The sequence below is a fragment of the Aptenodytes forsteri genome, unplaced genomic scaffold (assembly GCF_000699145.1).
Source record: "Aptenodytes forsteri isolate BGI_AS27 unplaced genomic scaffold, ASM69914v1 Scaffold82, whole genome shotgun sequence".
Classification (NCBI taxonomy): Eukaryota; Metazoa; Chordata; class Aves; order Sphenisciformes; family Spheniscidae; genus Aptenodytes; species Aptenodytes forsteri.
Window position 1 is genome coordinate 12,607,057 of NW_008795490.1, and position 20,029 is coordinate 12,627,085.

Sequence of the window (20,029 nt, forward strand, 5' to 3'; positions counted from 1 at the left end):
AATAGTTTCACGGGCGGGGCTGAAGAATGGACTCTTTTTCACTTCAAAGCTGCTGGTCTACTTAGAAAGCAAAAATGTCTTACCTAAGGATTATGTAGGAAAACGGGAACCGTTCCACAGAACAGGATACTGAATCAGCTGGCAGTATGTTCTGCGTGTTGAAAGGATCTATACCAGCTGCTTCTGAGGAAATTGTTGGACACTTAAATACCAAATGATGAAATAACATACCTCTGGAGAGGTACAGAGCAGAGTCATGGCAGGAGGCCAGTTGGTCAGGCTCAGTGATTATGTACTATGGTTTTTCTAGGTGATACAGCTGTAAGAAGAGGTGGGTCATTAGAATCAAACTTTCAGATCTCTCTCCTTAGACACCACGTTATACCTGGCTTTAACTTTCAGATCTCTACTATCTGCGGTGTGTTTGACCTTTAACATTATAGCCTACAGGAAGATTGACACTGAAGAAACCATTACCTGTGTAACCAGGAGAACAGGCCCTTTTATCTCTGTTAATAATAGCTGTATGAGTTACGACCACTTTTCTTAAGAATCTTTATGTATTGCATCTTGGTCTCTCAATCTCTGTGTCACATACGTATTCATAAATACACTTCTGACACTGTGTAATAACTGTCTCATTTTTTTAGTGAACCTTAAATACTTTACATAATGACATAGATCTAAGCTTAGAAGCATTAGAAATGAAACAAAGCATCGCATTTTTTTCCATCACCAGTGCTTTCATGGGATCATGATGGATCTTTCAATGAGAGCAGCATTATTTTGTTTGCTTAGGGCCAGCACTTAAAGTACAAGAGCGGAGTTCACTAGAGGCCGGAGTAGGCCAATATTAAGACCTTTTGAGACTCTCTGCCTTTACAGTCACGTCTGGATGTACTAGGTATAAAGAAAGTGTGCACTGCTTTGGACTATGTTGTACTAGGCCTGCCAGGCAATGTAAAAGTCCGGGTATGAGAGGAGGTCAGGCAGCAGGTGCTCCCCAGTGTCCCGAGTAGCTATGAATGTAAGGTCCGCTCAACAGCTGGGTGATAGGGCTAGGATTGTGATTTCCTATCCGAGAGCTGCCTTTGGAGTGCTTCTTTCCTTTTGCTCTCTGAAAGGCATCACGTTTGTTGCTAGTCAAATGAAATTTCTGGTGTGAAGTTTAAGAACCAAAGGACTGCACGCTTTTCTCTTATGGGGAAGAACAAGTTTATACAGAGTGAAATGAGGAGAAACATGTCTTCAGCCTTTTGATTGCAAAATACTGGGAAAGCACTTCTGGCATGATCGCAGGTGGGACATCTTGAAACACACAGAGAACCTGTTAATGGGCATCTGGAGTGAATTGCCAGCTGGAGGTGGAGAGCCCTACAATTGACCTGCAGATTCCTCTGCCAGCTGACTGAGATAAACTTGTTTTTATTATCTTTGCTCTTCCAGGTTTTGCTGCGGTTCTCTTACAGAGTTGCTTCCTTGAAGTCAAAGTCTGTATATCTATCTTGTATTTAACTTTTGCTGTTCATGTTAATGCTGTGACTTCTGAATAAATGCCTGGCTTTTTCCACCCAGCACCTTCTGCTGATTTCAAATGGAACTACAAAGTACTTTGCACTTTCAAACATAGGTAATTCTTTCGGGAACCTAAATAGACACTACTAGATCTAATTAGAGGTACTTGCATTTAAGCATCCTAACCTTTACTTTTACTATACAAATGTACAGGTAGCTCTTTCCAAGTAACAAACAATTGGCTCTTCACCTGTTCAATGCAATGTATTCTATGTTATTTGCATAGATGTAAACCAGTGTGATGAATTATGTAGTTTTAAAAATAGGATAGTACTAAAATGTGATAGAGGGCTGTTACGTAAAGGTACTTGCTGTTTGACTCCTGTTTTCTTCTCATAGACTTTGATAAATTATGATGTTTCTTAAACCTGTGGTCATGGCCTCATTAGTGTTTTTATAAAATGATTCAAAGGAGTTCTTAAAAGTCTATGAGAACCGAAATTGTGCAAAACCACACGTAATCTCAGGCAAGGCATTATCCACTCTGTTCTTGCGGGGTGGGTAATGGCAAACAGCTGTAATGAAAGGTAATTGTAGACAGCAATTGCTAGCATATAGGGACAGTAAATACCAGGCACAGTAATGATAGTCACTTCTCATTCTTCATCAGTTTGGGTTTAAACTTGGGAGTCAGAAACAGAGAAGCCAAAAGGCAATAGTACTTTCAAACAGTTTGAGTTGCATTTTTGTGGGCCATCTGCCACAGCTAATCTGAGATACACTAAAAATTGTACATCTACAGCTAATGGGGGGGGGAGATTTTTTTATATGTGACAAACGACACCCAAAAAAAAGAAAACTCCATAGTTATGGGTTTTTTATTTGAAAAATCATCCGTTTGTCCTTAAGCTAGAATAATAACTGGTTTACAGAATACTGACTGAATCTTTTCAAAATTTGGCATGGTCAGTCAGCAGAGAGAAGTCCCTTTGTTTCCCATCACTGTTATATTTTGCTTTCAAATTCTATGGAAAGCATACTTTACAAAACCTACAATCTTTCCCAAAGTGTACAAGCTAATAAAAAAAAGCCAGTTCCCCTTCATCTCCCTTCTCAATTTCCTAGATGTCAGTGCTTGATATGAACTTGCTATTTTTGCATCTTCAATTTAAAAAGACTGCCTGCCTTGCATACGCCAGCTCAGCTCTCTCAGGAGCTTGTTATACAGCTTTCCTCTCAGTAGGCTAGGGAAAGGCTAGTGAGCAAGGTGCTTTCCCTCCCCCCAAATCCTGTGTCATGTAAGGGAACTGATAGAGTACGTTGCAGGAGGTCTCTGGTGTCCGATGAGTTGCATAAAGTACTGCTTGCTTGGCCTCACGTGAGAAAGCAAAACTGTTGCAAGACCTTTTTGAACGGCAGCAGCTGTTTCATTTGTACAGCATAGCACTAATTTCTTCTCTCCATTTTGTTTTCCTCTGTGGTATTTATCTACAGCTGGTTATTTTTAAACCTGCAGAGCTGAGTACTGGGTTTAAGCTTGCGTCCTGAGACGTGGGAGTCCCTTAGATGCCCTTCAGTTCTTGTATTTGTTCTCTTTTTTCCATATCTCCTGGGTTTCTGCCACTGGCCATGGTAATTCAGGAGGACCTTTCTGGGGTCTTCTGCCATGGCCAGTTCCTCATTAACTGAAAAATAAACCAAATAACACAAAATTCCATAAGAATGTGCTAATTTTCTATGGTGAATTTTTATAAAGAAGAGGAGCTGACATGTTTTAGTAAGAACCAATCTTATTAAATTGAAGGTGCCTAAGTAGCGCATTAGTTACCAGTTTGCCCTTGCTCCTAGAAGAAGGTCTTCCGAGTGTGAGATTGGGACTGTGCCTATGCCCAGTGAAGCACTGACACAAACTCTATTGACATCAACAGAAACACTCTATTCTCATTTGCCTCCACCAGCTTTCAATCAGAATAAAATCCTTAAACAACGGCAAGGAGAACAGTTAGCTTGTGCTGGCAATTCGCGTTCTGCTTTACTGTGGCAGTGCCACGAGAGCCTCAGATTGGCCTGATCCTCCCGATGCTGCCTGGGGTAGAAACAGAACAGAGAAATGATCTCTGCCCCCATAACCTGGCATATTCAGAACAGGATGGTGTCGTCAGAGGCTTGGAGAATATTTGAGAGGGATGGAGAAACAGAGAAAAGGAAAAAAAAAACAGGAAAAAAGAAAATTAAAAAAAAGCCCAGTTAGCATAAAACACTTTGTCACAGGCTATTAGCTTCCCTTGTCATTGCTAGTTGTTCAGGAGAAATGTGTGCTGTTTCATTTGTTGGGTTTAGTTTTATTTTTAAGGAATCTTGAAGAGATGATACTAAGGTGGGTTTTGATATATTTACATGGAGCCTCTCTCTTGCTGCACAGAGAAAAATGAAATGCTTATTTGACAATGAAACAAGGCGGCCTTGCTTTTAGTGACACAATTTTTTTGGTTTTTTGGTTGGGTTTTTTTTTAAGAGATCTAAGGAAATAGGCATCTAGAGCCTGCTGAATTTCTGAGGTTTTGTCAGAGAGGGAGGGTTGGCATTTAAAGGAGTCTGTTCTTAGACTTATCTGTGGTTAGTCGTTTCGCTCACCTGATGGTCTTAAGTTGAAGCTCGCTCCGCTTGTCCATACAGGGCGAGTTGCTCGGGATGATTTGTGTGAGCTGGCTGGAGGCTTAAGCGGTAGGTTGGACTCTGGCAGTCTCAGATCAAGCGAAAGAAGGGCTTGGAGGCAGAGCTGGGACTGCGGTGCCCAAAGTATTAAATAGACAGGAATTCATCTCGCATCCGCTTGAGAGTCCCAGCCAGAACACCTGTGATCTGCAAACTGGGAATCTCCTTCCCTGAGGCACTGAACAGCCAGATGATTCCCTTCAAGCATCCTTCTCAGTTACGAAATAGAGAAGCACAGAAGCAATATTCCTTTGGCAAACTCGTCTGCCAACTCCTTCATTGACCTCTCTCTCTTAAAGCCTTGATTGCTAATCTCAGAAAATTTAGGAAATAGTTACTTACTTAAACTCACTACAAATCCAAAGCTAAAAATTCTGTGCTTTAAGAGAAGCAGCATTTAATATCTGGTTCTGCAGATTATTTACAGACCTGCAGGAAGTGCAGCTAAGGAGGATATAGGCGCTGTGAAAGAGGACAGGCCAGTTTGTTTCAGCAGCTGATCATGCAGCAGGAATGCGAACGCCTGTGGGTTTTTTCAGATGGGCTCTTTTGGCTTAATGAAAGTATTGTCTGAGCCTCAGCAAAATACCTGAACTGATGGGATCTGTAACCCACCTGCTTTTCCTGTTTCGCTTGATCTTAGCTGGAATAGAAAGGCAAGAGCATTACCAGGTAAGAACGAGTTCAGTAGTATCAGTGTTATTTCATAATAACTAACATCTAACTATCACAGATGGACACAGAGATGATTATTTGCTGAAAGGGAGAATCCCTGCTTTTACCCAAAGTCTAATGCAATAATTTCACTAGCTTCCATTTCAACGTTTTTCAAGAAAGAGCTCTCAGTATTTAGCCTTCCTATTCCCTCATAGATATTGAATTGTACGATGTTTTGGCGCCACACCATTTTTTGGTTGTTGTTTATTAGTGTGTGAAAAACTGTCAGCACCTTGCTCTAAGGATAATTTATAACTGAAGGCAGAGCTGGGTTAGGCATGCGGAACAGGCTTCCCTAGTTGATTAATTCAGCATCTGAAAGCACATCTTGAACAAGAAATGTTTGAGTTTTAGCAGCCTGAAGGTAACTTGAGGTGTACGCTTGTATGCAAACAAACACCCTTCCTCTCTGCTAAAGCCTCGGGTCTAAATGCCTGGAGATGTTATACAAAATAGGAAGTGAATTCATTCTACATTTCTGGGTATGTGTGGCCTTTCTTACTTTTAGAACTGTGTTAAATTGCCCAGTTTTCAGGATTTCAGAAGACTGCAAGGTGGAACAAACTTAATGAATGTACAAATTACAGTGCTTGATCTGCCATCTAGGTAAGGGTTCTTCCCTAGCCTTGCACTGGTGGGTAAATCTAGCCTTCTCCTGTTGGGCTGATGCACCTCAGGCCAGCTCGGGATGAATGTCTCAGCTTATCTGCAGAGCCCTGTGGTCAGGATTGTCCTGCCTGCCCTAGCCAAGTCTCTGCTTTTGAGATCATGGGTGAGCTGCTAGAGCTGAAACCTGTAGTACGTGCATTGTGGACCATTGTCCCAAGTAGGGTTCTCGCCAAGCTCTACCAAGAAGCATCTGAAGTTTACAGAGGAAATCTGGGATATCATCTTAGCTCCCCCAACACTCCCTGTGGGGAAAAGGTTCAAAAGGCAGCTAATTTGAGGAACAAGCTTAGCCCAGTGTCCGCAAGAACGTATTTTAGAAGGGCTGAAGGAAAGAAGGGATGAGGATGCTGATCTGAATGTGCGCCAGGGCTGGCCTTGGCAGCTGGAAACCTAAAATGAGAGCAGCACACATGTGAATCTGCTGCTGCGGCTGGGACCCAAACCTGGAAGGCATGAAGATAATCTCATTAAAATGGGTGGTCTGACGTACAGGAGTTTCCCTTCCAAAAGAAATTCCCTGCTTGCCATGGTTGTAGCCCAGTGTCTTTTCTGTGCAGGACCAGTCAGGCTCTGTGAGCATCCTCAGTTTACAGTACCCAGGTGTGTTGCACCGACTGTGCATTTACTTGCGTGGGGGTGTTTCTTGTTTTAGTTTTACTCTGGAGATAGATTTTTGAAGTGAGTACAAGCTGATTTTAAAATAGAAAAGGCAACATGGCAAATGTGCATTTAGGTACAAAGTAAAAGCAAAAACATGCCTTTGAAAGAACACAGATATGTACTCAATAACCAACCAGTTATAGGGTGTAACTGCTGTTAACTGTCTCACTGAAGACTTGCACGGTGAAGGCGCAGAGGAAAATGATCTGTACTTTAGCCACCCTCCATTTTGGTTGCCTTTTCTATAGTGTGGTATAGTAAAATCTTCTATAGTATGGTATGTAGCACTGTGGAGTTTTAAGTGAGGTTCAATCCAAGTTCTAAACAAATTCTTGTAACATTTTTCAAATAGAAAATGGTCTAAAATGCAATACAAGTTTAGAAAATTGTTTATGATCATAGTTCTCTTCAGTTTAGTTAATGGTACAAGCTTAACAGTAGCCTGTTGTATGAGAAATTTTGTCTGCCTACCCACTCATTGCCCCCGAGCCCTGACTCACCTTCTAACAGTTTGATCCTGAAGTAGGCGATTAGCAGCAGCAGGAGTAAAGTCACAGGCATAAAGATCCCAGCAAAGAGAATGCAGCCGGGCAACTCCTTCACAAACACCGAAAGTAGGTAACTCATGCTCATTTTCCTCTGCGGCAACTGTTCTGAGCAAGATCCTTCAGATCTCCAGGTGTGGACCTAATTTATCCTGCTTTCTTCCTTTTTTCCCTGCACCTACATTCTGCCCTTTGCTCACGCTGTTTTCTCTCTTTGGACTTTGGTTTGTTTGTGTAGGCCTGTGATTCCTAGTAGGACTGGAGTTCACTTGCAAAATTACTCAACCACAAAGTTTAAAAGTGCATGTTGAAGTAATGTAGGGCTTTGAAACTTTTGGATATGTTGGGCTGGGCAGGGCTCAATATGTAAGGCTGCTACCTTTCAAGCAATGTGGGTTCTGTCATCTACTAATGTTGTACAGGCCATTCTAAATAATAAGCACCCTCTTTCTAGAGGTATTATTAATTTTACAATAGATCCCAAATGCTCACGCAGGGTGAAGACCCTGTTATACATACCACACAGGCATACATGGGGTCTCTGCTCTGACGAGTTTTTGGACCAGACCATTGAGGCAAGCAGCAAGTGACCGAGTGGATGCTGCGCCAACAGCATTTTTTCCGAAGATTAGCTGCAGAACAGTGAAACTCAGGAAGGTTTCTTTTTTAGCAGAGTTGAAAATATGTGATTTTAGGGGGCCAGACGTGCCAAAGAATTCAAGAACCTTTTAAACGTTCAAGTAACTGGGTTTGAGGTGTTCAGTGTGTTCAGTTTTTCCCATCTGGTCACCAGCCTATGGGATAACTGTGTCTAGGATGCACTGATTGGTTTAAAAAGATGATTAGTCATTTTATAGCCCTTCCCTACACCTTCAAGTTTCTAAAAACATCTGGTCGGTAGACTTGACATCTTGGAAGTGCTACAGTACGCAGGTTGCATTGACTTCACTTGGGGGCAATGCAGAATCTTGCTGTTTGACGTGCCCATGTGCTTGAATTCCAGCAGAGATGTGCTTCAGGATGTTGGAGATCAGGTTAGTCTACCTGAACATTCAGTCTTTGGCTTATCCAATCTGATGCCTAATGAAGGCATCAGATAACATTAAGCATCGGGGGTTTGTGGCTTCAGCAGTTTGTTATGACATGGACAAAAAATCTGGCTCATTTCATGTGCATTTGAGAGATGATAAGGATTTTATTTGTTTAATACCTACCAAATCTGAAACCGGACCATGAGCTCAAACTGAAAACTCCCATTTTGACAGCCGTTCTTTCTGGGTACCCAGAAAGAATGTACTACGAGATTTGTTTGACTAATTGGGTAGGTGGGTAGGCTGGAGCTAACGGGAAATGCAGTGTAGATTTTCAGGGGAAAGAGGTATTTCTATGTTCACCTTGTTTTTGCCACCTTCTGTGTTCAAAAGGCAAACAGCCTCACCTAATAATTATTTTAAGTTTGTAACTTTATTTGAACTGTAACGTATTTGGCATGAGATCCTCCCTTTGTGACAAGAAGTGATGGAGAATAACAGGTTTGCAGGCAAATTCCTGGTTTTGTTAATCACCTGCTGTTGTGATTGATAAAAGAACAAATGGAGTGTGCCTTATTTCTTGCTTGTGTTTGTTTGGCTTTGGCTTCTAACAATTACGTCTCATTCTGCCTTTTTCCCACTAGATGTTTGACCTCATTCATAAAGTTTTTTATGATCTACTGATAAAAAGCATGGATTAAAAGCCAGGTGGTGAGGATATTAATATTATTATAGGCCCATCTGTTGCCAGATAACTCCTTCCTTGCATAGATACCTGTCAGCTGTGATCAATAAATTCCTTAAACTTTTTTTTTTTGCACATAAAAAGTTAATTCAGATTTTTTTTTAGGCTATCATGAATGTTAGTGTTCTGGTCTGCAAAACAGTTGCAATATTTTGATGACCCCTCTTGTGGATCCTTTTAAAAATTCCTTCCTAACTGATGTTCTTATAAAAAAAAAAAAAAAAAAAAACTTTTTAAAAATTCCTCCCAAACTGAGTTTTTAAAAAAAAAAAAAAAAAAAAAAAATCTTGAGCAATCAGAGAGCTCGGTCTGTGAGAGTAAAGTCTGTGACCGAATCCCAAGTGCTGTGACATTACGAAATGAGCCAGGGGGGAATTTCTCTTTGATACATGTGCATGGCTCGCAATGACGTTAATGGGAACTAAATACGTGCATACAAGGGCAAAACAGTCACTTGGATTTTTTAATTGGTTTTCCTTGCACGCTTGAGATATTTGTTTTTTCTGTCAAATGTGAGTTGGGGAGATGATGAAGTATGTAGCTGCCTTGCTTGTCACACCTGACTGTCGTGGGGCCAGACAGCTGATGGACGCAGAGCAGACAGCTTGGAAGTGGTTAGTTTCTGCCCAGGAAGAATAAGAAATTTCTCAACCCTCCACATTTGTACAACCTCCTTGTGAAATGGCAGGTGTCAGCTCTGATCACAGCGGGCATGCGAGGAACAAAACTTGGCTAACGGCTGTTCAGCGCGGCAGACATGTAAAGCAAGTCTCCGCATTGAAGCAGGACAAATGCAGGTGGAAACAAGGTTAAACGTGTTTTTGCCGTGAGGACAGCTCATTTTCTACCTGGGTTGGCTGGGGCAGCGGCGGGTGTGTGTAAAGCCGAGGGGAGCCCCAGTGCCGCACGGGCAGCGGTGTTTAGCAGAGCAGGGCTTCTGCACCCCGGCGAGCCCCAGTCTGCGGTGGCAATGCCTTGCGTGTCTCTGCCGTGCAATCACGCCTGCCACAGTCAAAGGAAAACTGGGAAACGTGGGCCAGGCATGGATTAGTAATGCAGGAACGTATGGTTTCCTGGATGATCCGTGAAACTTGGGTGTATTTGGGAAAATAGATGGATTCACAAGCCTTGCGAAAATGTCACTGACTTCTCATCAGTTGGAAAGAAGCAACCAATTGCTCGTCAACCCCCTCCCTGTGCTGCCAGCCCTGCGGTACAGGGCGGACCTGCCGAAAGCTCTCTTTCTGGCTCTTGGGAAATTCAGCCATTACAGAATTTTCCTTTTGGCTTAAATCATAAACTTAATTTCCTGTGAAATGGAATTTAAGGAACATTAATTTTAGAGCCACTAAAACTCTTATTTCAGCTGTATCATTTTGGTTATTTACATAAAATATGAACACAAATGAATTCATTCAAACTTTAAATGACTTCTATTTCCAAAAACTGCCAAGTAACACTAGAAATGTTGAACATCACGCCTACCTTGTTGGAAGGAATTACCTTAACTTCTCATCTTTGTGTGTGTTAAGCAACACATTCTTGCTGAATATTTTGATTTAATTACAGCTTCCAAAGGGAAATTTTCTCTCAAAATTTCTAGACGGCTTTACTAGGGAATATAAAAAAGCAGTGAAATACCTATTGAAGCTGAGGGGAAGGAGTAAGATCTGCCTGTGAAGACTCAACCACAGTAAACAAAAAAACCCCTAGTTATTGCAGGTGTTTGAGAGCCTTCTGGGCAGTAACCAAGATGTACACATTCCATAAAGGCAAATTGCCAGTGTGCATGGCAGCTGAACTGACAAAGCTGAGGTTGCTCTTTCTCAGGGAAAACAGTGAAAAGGTTGCTGCGAGACTGAAACTTTTTAAAAAAGAATCAATATTTCTGTAATTATGGTGGAAAAAGGAGGCAGTGGTTCAGTCCGGGCTCAGTAAGGACAGAGCCTTCCAGCACAGACCGGCGGGTCGGGCGCAGACTCCTGTTTCTCCCTGTGCCAGGGTCAAAACTGGCCCCATGGGGATGGTTATTCCCACAGGTGTCCCCTGGCCCAGGAGTTGGGGACTCCAGTTGGTAAGCTGTTTCCACTGCTCAGGAGACACATTTTGAATGGAAAAAGGGCTTTAGTTTCCTGGGCTATGAAGCTAAAAGGCTTCCTGAAAAGTGTATTAATTTTATTAAATTTAAATGCTAAATGAGCATTTAGATCTCATCTTTCTCCTGGATGTTCTGCTAGAACACCAAAATCCTTTATTCTCCTGTTCAACCTAAATTCGACAAAGGCTATGAGATCAGCTAGTTTAATATCTTTATTATTACAGGCAATTTCATTTCCTTCCATGTCCTTTGTAGAATCCAATAAATTGGTTGTTTAAGGCTTGTTTTCCCAAAAAGCATTTAGCCTTGGTTTGAAAACATGAGGAGGTGGAGAATCATCTGTCCCTTTCCATGGCTTGTTCATGATGTAAAACGCTCGCCTAGTGTCTGGTTCAGAGCTTGTCACTCTTCTGCTTCTAGCTGCTTGTTCTGCTTGCCCCTTCCTCAGAGGGTCAGGGAGACTTTGGGGACCTGGTATTTTTTCCCTGTGAAAGTACTTATGCCTTGCAATGTCACTTCTCAATTTCTTTCCTGTTAAACTACACACACTGGTCTTTTAATTCCTTATAGTAGGAATTTTTTTTGCCCATCCTTGAAACATCCTTGCAGGTTTCTGTGTGTTCTCTAACTTCTAAAGATACCTTTTGAAATGTGGGCATCCCAAAGGCTGCAATCTCATAGCAATGTCACCTGTGACACTCCTAAAGGTAAAATTGTGTCTTTATTCCCACTTGCTACTCTGCTGTTCCGTCGTCAGAAGGGCTTATTAGCCATGATTGTTGGAGCATTCAGAGGCACTTGCTGCATTGCACACCTGCTCTGGGTCTCAATCCTCTTCAGGATTGTGGTTTCCCACGACAATCTTTAGGGATGACCTGTTACTCTTGTTTCTAGATTTAAAACTTTGCTTTGGAAAAGTTGCAATGCTTTTTCTTGTAATAAACCCAGCCTCTCACAAATGATCCAGATCTCACAGCCTAACTGCTGTGTTCTCCTTCTTACTTGGCATCAGGCCTTTGATCATCTGCACTTTTTAGGAGTTGTGATTTTATACCAATTTCTACTTCATTTTTTTTCCTTTCCTGCTTTGCCTATTTTCCGCTTTGTTGCCTTTCTAGTACAAGCATTTGTGTCTTCACATGGTAAATTGGTTCAAGTTATTGATCCAACTGAAAAGCTGCATAAGCTGTTTCTGGGCTTTGAGGAAAAGGTACTAACTAGATTAAACTGGATCTGTTTTCTGATCAAGTTTATTCTGTGCGGGCATCCACAAGGGGATGCTGGCATAGCCTGTAAGTCGTACAGACGTGGTGATGAGCGGCCGTTTAGGAAGGAGCCCCTTCCCCAAAGTGAGGCAGCAGATGGAAATGGCTCTGCTGCTGAATGCCTAACTATCGCCTCACCAGAAGCACTGCATGCAGCAACTCCCCCGTGGATATGACTTTTGAGATCCCTGCAGCAATTCCTAATTCATTACTCATGTGCTTTATTGATATAGAAAAGTGATTACTTTTTAATGAGCACATTGTGTGTTACTAATGCAAGTGCCTTAGGACATCTAAGTGTATTGAAGCTGTGGTTGCCCTTATCAAACAAACTTGTAATCTCATTAACAAAGTAAGAGCTATTTTGCATAAACCGTGCTAAGTAGCTTATTTATATTCCAGTTCGCTATCTGTTTGAACAATCTTTGCATTCTTCCTGCCTTGCATTATTTTTCTTACCTATAACTAGGGCAGATCATTTGAGCGTTGGCATGAAAATAATGGGTTTCTAGTCTCCTCAATATTATGCTCAAGATTTATGAAAAATTAGCATAAGTGAAATAAAAACCTGCTTGGCCAACTTCTAGCCCTCTTCCAGGCTTCTTGATTTTCACTGTGTTTCTGTTCAGTACAGGTTATTTAAATTTCAGCTTTGTTATTAATCACCTTGTACAGGCGAATATTAATCTACCTGTGCAGAAGCATCTGGCAGTGGTACCTGTGGATGACCCTTCTTTTAGAGTACAAACCAAAATATTTATTGAGCAGTAATACTTCCTATACATTATGATTTAAACCATCTTGATATGGGCTGCTGTGAACATCTCTCTTGCTTCCAGTGTATTTTTAAAAGAATGAAAAAAAAAATTTGATTGCTCCTAGTCTTTTGACCACAGCATTTTCCATGGTGAAAGGAGCTGATAGTGTCCATTTGCTGTATTCATGGCTTCAGATGTGTCGGTTGCGATCCTTTTTTGGTTTTGTTTTTGCCTTTTTCCCAAGAAAATAAGTTTATGGAATCACAATGTTTGTCCTCCCTAATAACTCTTAGCCAACTTCAAAAAAAAGTTAAGAGGTATAGAAAACTCAAAGCAAGTTACTTACCAGTGCTGTGAAAATTAGTGGCTCAGTAGAAGGAAAACTGCAGTTAGGGCCCAAACGGAGGGGAAGGAGAGCAGAGCTCCACTCCTGCGTGTTCAGTTTGGGAGCAGGACACCAGCCACTGCCTCTGTACCGGCTGGCCACACCACACCAGCATGTGTAGCCACTCACCCCATAACGGTATCACAAGGGGCATGGGTCCAACAGTGGAGTTATTACAATGACAAGGGGTCTAGTAGGGAAGGGTACAAGCTCATAGAAAAGTAGGCTTTGCTACTTCTGCTGTTTGTGGGGAAAAATTATTTCTAGCTGCTGCCTTTCCCATTTAACCAACAGGGAATTTTATTCAAAGTCGTACTCGTCCGTGACTGGAAACATGATCCTACAGAGAGTCAGGAAATGTTTCTTTAAGAGTTCTTATTTGTATTTCTGTTAAATACAGAATTATTAAGTATGTTGAATGTTTTATTAAGTTAATAAATATTTTTTTCCATCAAGCAATTTTGCTAAAAATTTTGGAAATAGGTTAATTTCTAATACCCATATTAGTGTGTGTGCGGTTTCTTGTTAGAGCTGCCCACTGTTCACCTGTATCTAATAAGACCGGTTCCCAATGACTGCTCTGTAAACAGCTGTTCTTCACCAGTCCCAGCCCAGGGATTATTTCACCTGCACCCAGCATAACCCAGTCCTACAGGGTCCCTCCCTACCGCTGAATCCCATTTCTGTTAAAAGATCATAGATCTTTGGAAGCCATATGATGAATGCTGTCTGCATGAGACTTCAAGCAGCAGTGTATTAAATGGCAGGGTATCTTTATCTTTTAAAATAAACACTGCAGAACAAACCCAATCTTTTTCCATCCCATCTCTTGGATGGCTCACAGCTGCCTCCCAGTGTGCTTTTCTCCTTGATTAGCAAAGAGGAAATCAATATAACATTTAGACAATGTAGATAAGTGAGCGGTGAAAAACCGTGCTGCTCTGATATCCCAGAAAGGCAGAGCAAGGTTGAACTGGGAATAGTTGTGCGGTGATAGCAGAGTGCTGTCTTTTTGTCTTACCCATACCCCATGGCCCTGGCTATGATGGCAGTTTGCTGTATTAGCATTTGCTCACTGGCAGGTCGTTTTTCACCTAGCAACAAATAAAGCAACAAGATGTGGTTCTAGAAACTGGGACAGATTCAATGTTCATCTGGTGCCCCAATTTGTAACTGATCCTGAAACCCCTATGTAAAGGTCCACAGAAGTGATCAGAGCAATTGTAAAAACTAAGCTGATTTTTTTTAGCTGGCCCGATTTCAAATGTGTTATGCCATTTATTGCCTCTTGGTTAGCTAATACTTCTTGTTATTACTTTGCAACACCACTGCTCCCCTAGTGTTGCTATGCTACCATACCTCAGACAGTTTGGAGTCACCATATAGCTGTAGGGCAATGCACATTTTTTTCTTCCCACTTCCCCGCAGTAAAAGAGGATGGAGAGCAGGCTACAGCGCAAGATTTACAGTTGTGCCCTGCTAGCTCAAGAGGCTGAGCTGGATATGCCCCAGCCATCTCCTGCGCCTCTCCTTGGCAGCCTGGCTAATCCAGCGCGGGGCTGAGCTGCTGCGGTGACACCTGGCTGGGGCAGCCACAGCACGGATGGCGAGGAAGGCTGCCCAGCGCCACAGGTTGTTTTTAACCCCAGTGAACAAGCTACACTGGGTGGCACTAATGCAAAAGCTGCATTTTATTCAGTGGCTAAATGTGCACAGGTGTGTAGCTGTATTCGATTTGAGGCATGGCTCTGCAAAGTAAAAACAGTGGCATCTTCCAAATCAGAGTGCTTTTTAAGACATGTTAGCTTATTTGTGCTTAGCTGTGTGCCATAAAAGTGACTTGAGCCCTGATGCCTCAGCTGCTTTTCAGGACGGCTGAGGATTTTGCAGTATCTCAGTGTCAAGGTCCTTATTAGACATACTTGAAAAAAAGCCCAGGTTTTCATAGAGTTGATAGAGCTGTAGAAAGCTCAAGATCCACATTAGAAGTGTCTGTGTCACTGTAACCTAAGTTACAGTAACCTACGTCTTTTAAAGTTATTCATTAAAGGTCTGGCAGACATTTTACGTTACAGGTTTTCCCTGTGAGATTGCCTCATAGCAAGCCGAACCGTGACCCCCTTCCGTTGCACGGAGTGCCTCCCTGGAGAAAGAGGGCTCCTCTGTGCAGCCAAACGCCAGAGAGACAAGCTGCTGGTTAAATAGGGGTGAGCTACAGTTTAATCAGAAGATTATTGGGCTAAGGCCTAATGTAACCTTGGGTGAAAATAATTTACGGTGAAATGAACAGTACGGTAAGTTAGTAAGTAATGCTGGAGAGGTGCGTGTGCGTGCACAGCTACCTCCTCTGTCACAGTGTCTGTAAGGAAATAAAATCTCTGTGAGAGAAATCTTCAGCTTATCTGCTACTGCTAGCAAAAGCTATGGTTAGTTTAACGCATTTTGTCAGTTATCTAGTACTCGATTAACGTGACATGAAATAAAATGGCATGAGCACATATCATTCTCTGTTATGTATTCCTGGTGAATGCTAATTAATGTCATTCCACTTTCCATGCTGTACGCTTACACAGTAATGAGTTGTAGCCATCTGCTGGCATGAAATGATCTTTTTTTTTTTTTTTCTCTCCCCAGAAAGGAGAAAGGCAGACAGCCCTTCATGTTTTTCCTTATACTGTAACATATCCAGAAAACCTTATGCTTAACCCTGACACTGGCATCAACAAATGCTAATTTACACATGCAACTATGTGAGACCAAGGAAAGAGTTTTTAACCCTACCTTGTTCGATGATTTAAAATAGTTACTGTGAATGTTTTGCCTTGGGGAGATTCATGTAGCGATTCATTAAGAGAGCAACATCTGCATTTTTTCTCTGAATGAGGAATGCACTCTAAGGTCTTTTACTCATTAGAGTGATAAGGTAAATATACTCCATCCTCGTCAGAAAACTGCCCTATAGGCAGCAGCTTCTCTAGCATGGATGTTAAACTATGTAGAACTGTGGCAGTAGGATAAAGGAACTGCGAACTGATAAAATAGAAAGAAGGGGAGATAATTGAGACAAATGTTTCCTGTTCGAAAAAGGTACGGCTGCTTTGAGGATCTATTGCCCCAATTTGCTGACTTTTCAGATTGTGGGTCCGATTTATATGGAAAATGCTGATAGCCCCTGTAAGACCTGATCGATATAATAGCAAATATATCTGTAGTGGGGGGCAAGACTATTTAGCTGATTTGTACAGGTACTTCAAGACATTGATTGAATAGTTGATCCTGAAGGATGAGAATGAAGGGAAATGAGATGTCTTTTGCTTTAAATTGCAATAAAATGCTTAATGACTCAGGACTAGGGGATGGTGAGCACATAGTTTTCTTATCTTGTAAAATCTGAAGCTCATAAATGCTCTTTTTTCCTCTCTTTTTAATGTTAATTTTAGACTAGAACTAACCAATAACCTAATGACGATATGAGCATTCATTTGTGATAAAATGGTGAGGCGTTTTGGGTTGACCAGAAACTCAACCTATGGGGCTTCAGAACCTATTGTAAAAACCTTCTGTTGAATTGCAATTGGCTTTGGCAAATTGACATTTTCCATAAAATAATGTTTTGACTAAAAAATTGCAGTCCACCCCTATTTTGGTCCTTCCTCATTCCCTTCATGACCTCTTACTGTTGCCAAGCCAGATGCTCAGAGACACTGACTTGCATGTCAAGCAGAAACCACAAAAACTGTTCTTACGACGTTTGTTTCGTCACTTCAGAAGTTTGTAAGAGAATATGTCCCTTTGCAGGAGCCGTGCTGGCTCTTCCAAATCATGTTGTATTTATCCAGGAATTGAGTAATTCTTTCCTTTTATTCCTTTATTAGTGATTCTACTAATTTGCCTAATACAGACATCAGCTTTACCTGTTCTTTTACCTTGGAGCTCCCAAGGTCTCTCTTAAAACTCAGTGTCTTTTTTGCGCCATCAAGCCCTGAGATACCAAGGCAGTTTTAACCAGTTACCCACCACTGTTGGTACCTCACCTATTTCATCCTTGATTGCTCTTAGAACTTCTCAGGGAATAATGGGGATGTGTTAGTGTTCGTTTTCACAGTTTGCTCAGTAACTTGTTCTACAGCCACTTAAAATTTCAGATATTTGCTGCCCCCTTATTCTCCACCAAGGAGTTCCAGCATGGGAGTCTCCCCAGTTTCTTCCAGAGTGGGTACTTACAAAAGGAATTCATTTGGCTTCCCTGCAGTGGCTTGGCCAGGGGCTGCCCTTGTAGAGATGTCTGATCTTTATTTAAAAAGTACCTTAAGTACTTTGACTCCTTGGAGGAAGTCACAAATGTCGAGAAGATCAAACAAAAAGGATGGGCAGGAAGAGCTGCGGATATGTTTAAAGTACTAAACGCACCGAGGACTCTAACTCACAGTGTGCTGTCAAGCAAACTTTAGTTCATATGGATTGAAAAGTGTATGAATGCAGAGTAGCACTCTGGCTACTCAGTGGGTATGTGCCCTCAGGTGGATTTTTACCTGCCCTGCCAACATGTGGTGGCTAATCACTCTCCTGGTGAGCATATGCCTGGGTAGTAATCAGAGAGTAGCTGTGAATTCATAGCCTACTCTACCTGGTGACGTATTTTTGTGTATGTGTGTATGCATGCATGGATCTGAAGACCATGATTTATCAGTCTTGAGTGTCTGGGCAGTTTTACTGTTTACAAAAACAGAAACAACACGGCATCTGCAGAGCTACAATCATTTATAATTATTGTTGCAGCATGCTTCTTCTCTGGTAGATTGAAAGGCTAGAGAGAAATTAGCAAAAATACACATTTTTAAGTTTTCTGATTCATTTTCTTCCCCCAGAACCTATACAGATCTCTCCCCCACCCACTGTTTCTTCCATTTGTGCTGTTTTTATCTTGGTAGCATTATCTGTTTTCACTTATAGTTAGTTGTGTGACAGCAACCTGCTGATTTTTCAATGGCTTCCAACAGCATTTATTATCTAGCACTCTTCTTCAATCAGTGGATCACAGAAGCACTGTGCACTCAGGGATACTCAGATAATGGGTTACAATCAACATTACAGAGATGTGTTCTCCTATCTTTCTGTAGTGCTTATTTGTGCATTTGGCAGAGAGTCATAATACCAACATTTGAAGTTGTAATAGGGCTTTCTATCTAAGGGTCCCCAAGTGCTATGCAAAGCCCTGATAGATTCGCTCTCTTAGCTGTGCTGGGGACTTCAGCACCTCCTGGGAACACTGAGATTAGCAATTCCTGTTTTACAGCCATAAAACTACGATTTTACCTTGTGTTAACAAATTCATAGTAAGAAAACAGGTTCTTTATCTTCTAAGCATTTCCTGAGGTCCCCTCGATGGAGGACGCACAGGTCGCCTGTAGCTGGCAGATTTCCCTGGAGCTGGTTGGAGGCAGAGATAAATCCCATTTAATCAGAGTGGCAGAGTAACTTAGTGTATCTTTATTTGGCAATACCCAAAGAACTAAGAAACCTCTCCCATGCCACAAATTGGTGTGGAAGAGGTGGGATGGCACATTGACAGAAGAGAACAGGGGCTTCCTCTGGGCTTTGAACACAAGGGAAGGCAATGGCTGTAGTTTAATGGGCCTGTCTGTCTGAGTGAGGAAGAAGCAAAAGCAGAAGATGGAAGACAATCCATAGAGATGGAGTAGAAGAAGTCTTGGTGGCTCAGGCCTGAGAGATATTGTGTTAATGGCACTGTTGGCTACTGAGAAGTTGGAAGAGCAAAGAAATATCCTCCTATTTTTTGATTACTAAAGAGAGTCATGTTTCTCAGAAATAAATAGACACTCCTCTCCCTAATTCACTTCTCTAAGTAATAACGTAGGTTGAGTGTGTTCGCTACCAGCTGAAGTGGAAAGGGGGCAAAAGAATGGCTCCTATAACCTACTGTGTGTAGGTGAGGAGCACATATGCTGCTTCCATCAAGCTAACTCTCTGCTTGCTGGGAGTAAGAAAACTGATTTCAAACACTAGTAGCCAAGATTACAAGGATTTAATTGCGAAAGCAAATCTTAAGTGCTCAGCTTACTGCTGTAGACATAATTTGACATTACTGGGAGAAGTAATATCAAAAATTATGTGGGTGGACTACTCTATCTCAGATTTTAGCAGTATTCCAGTACAATTTAGGGAAATTTACCTAAATACCAAGTCTTCTGTCACTGTTGATTGTGTTTAACGAAACCAAGTTAGCATCGTCAGGCTAAAAAAAGACTTAATTGAAGTAATTTGCTATACCTTTATAAAAGTTCACAGTGTATTGAGAAGTTTTCAGGCTAGAAGTGTAGGAAATTTTACTCAGAAAAGTTAGGCTTATTTTAAAACACTCTTAAAAGTTGATACTATGACCTTCTTGCTGGCTTGTTGTCTCAACGAATATGAAATACTATTTTCTGTTCATAAATTCATTGTTTGTGCTGAAGTGAAGAGGAAGGACTCCTTCCCCTGTTGGATCAACCATTTTATGCAGGTAACTGCTGAAAGGAGGCTGAGATGGACATTCAGTTTCTCTGGTAACCATCTGGAGGTCTGCTCTTTTTACTTGGTGAATTATTATTTTTCTCTGCCTAAAAACATTTCTTCCTTGAACTCTTCCTCTCCCCCCCCAGGCCTTATGGCCTTTGTCACTCACTGTCACTATGCTTTGATGATCGCTTAGGTACAATCTCTGGACAGCTGTAATTCTCACCCTAAGTATTGTTGCCAGTGTTTGAGAGTTATGTTAAGAAATCAAAGAAACGTCACTGGAAAAGTTTTCAGGAAGCTATCTAACCAATACCCCTCCTCTGAGACAGGAGGACAGAAATGCAACAGAAATGTTGCAAGACAGGAGCACCTGTGTTTCTTGAACATGTCAAAATAACCTATCCTTA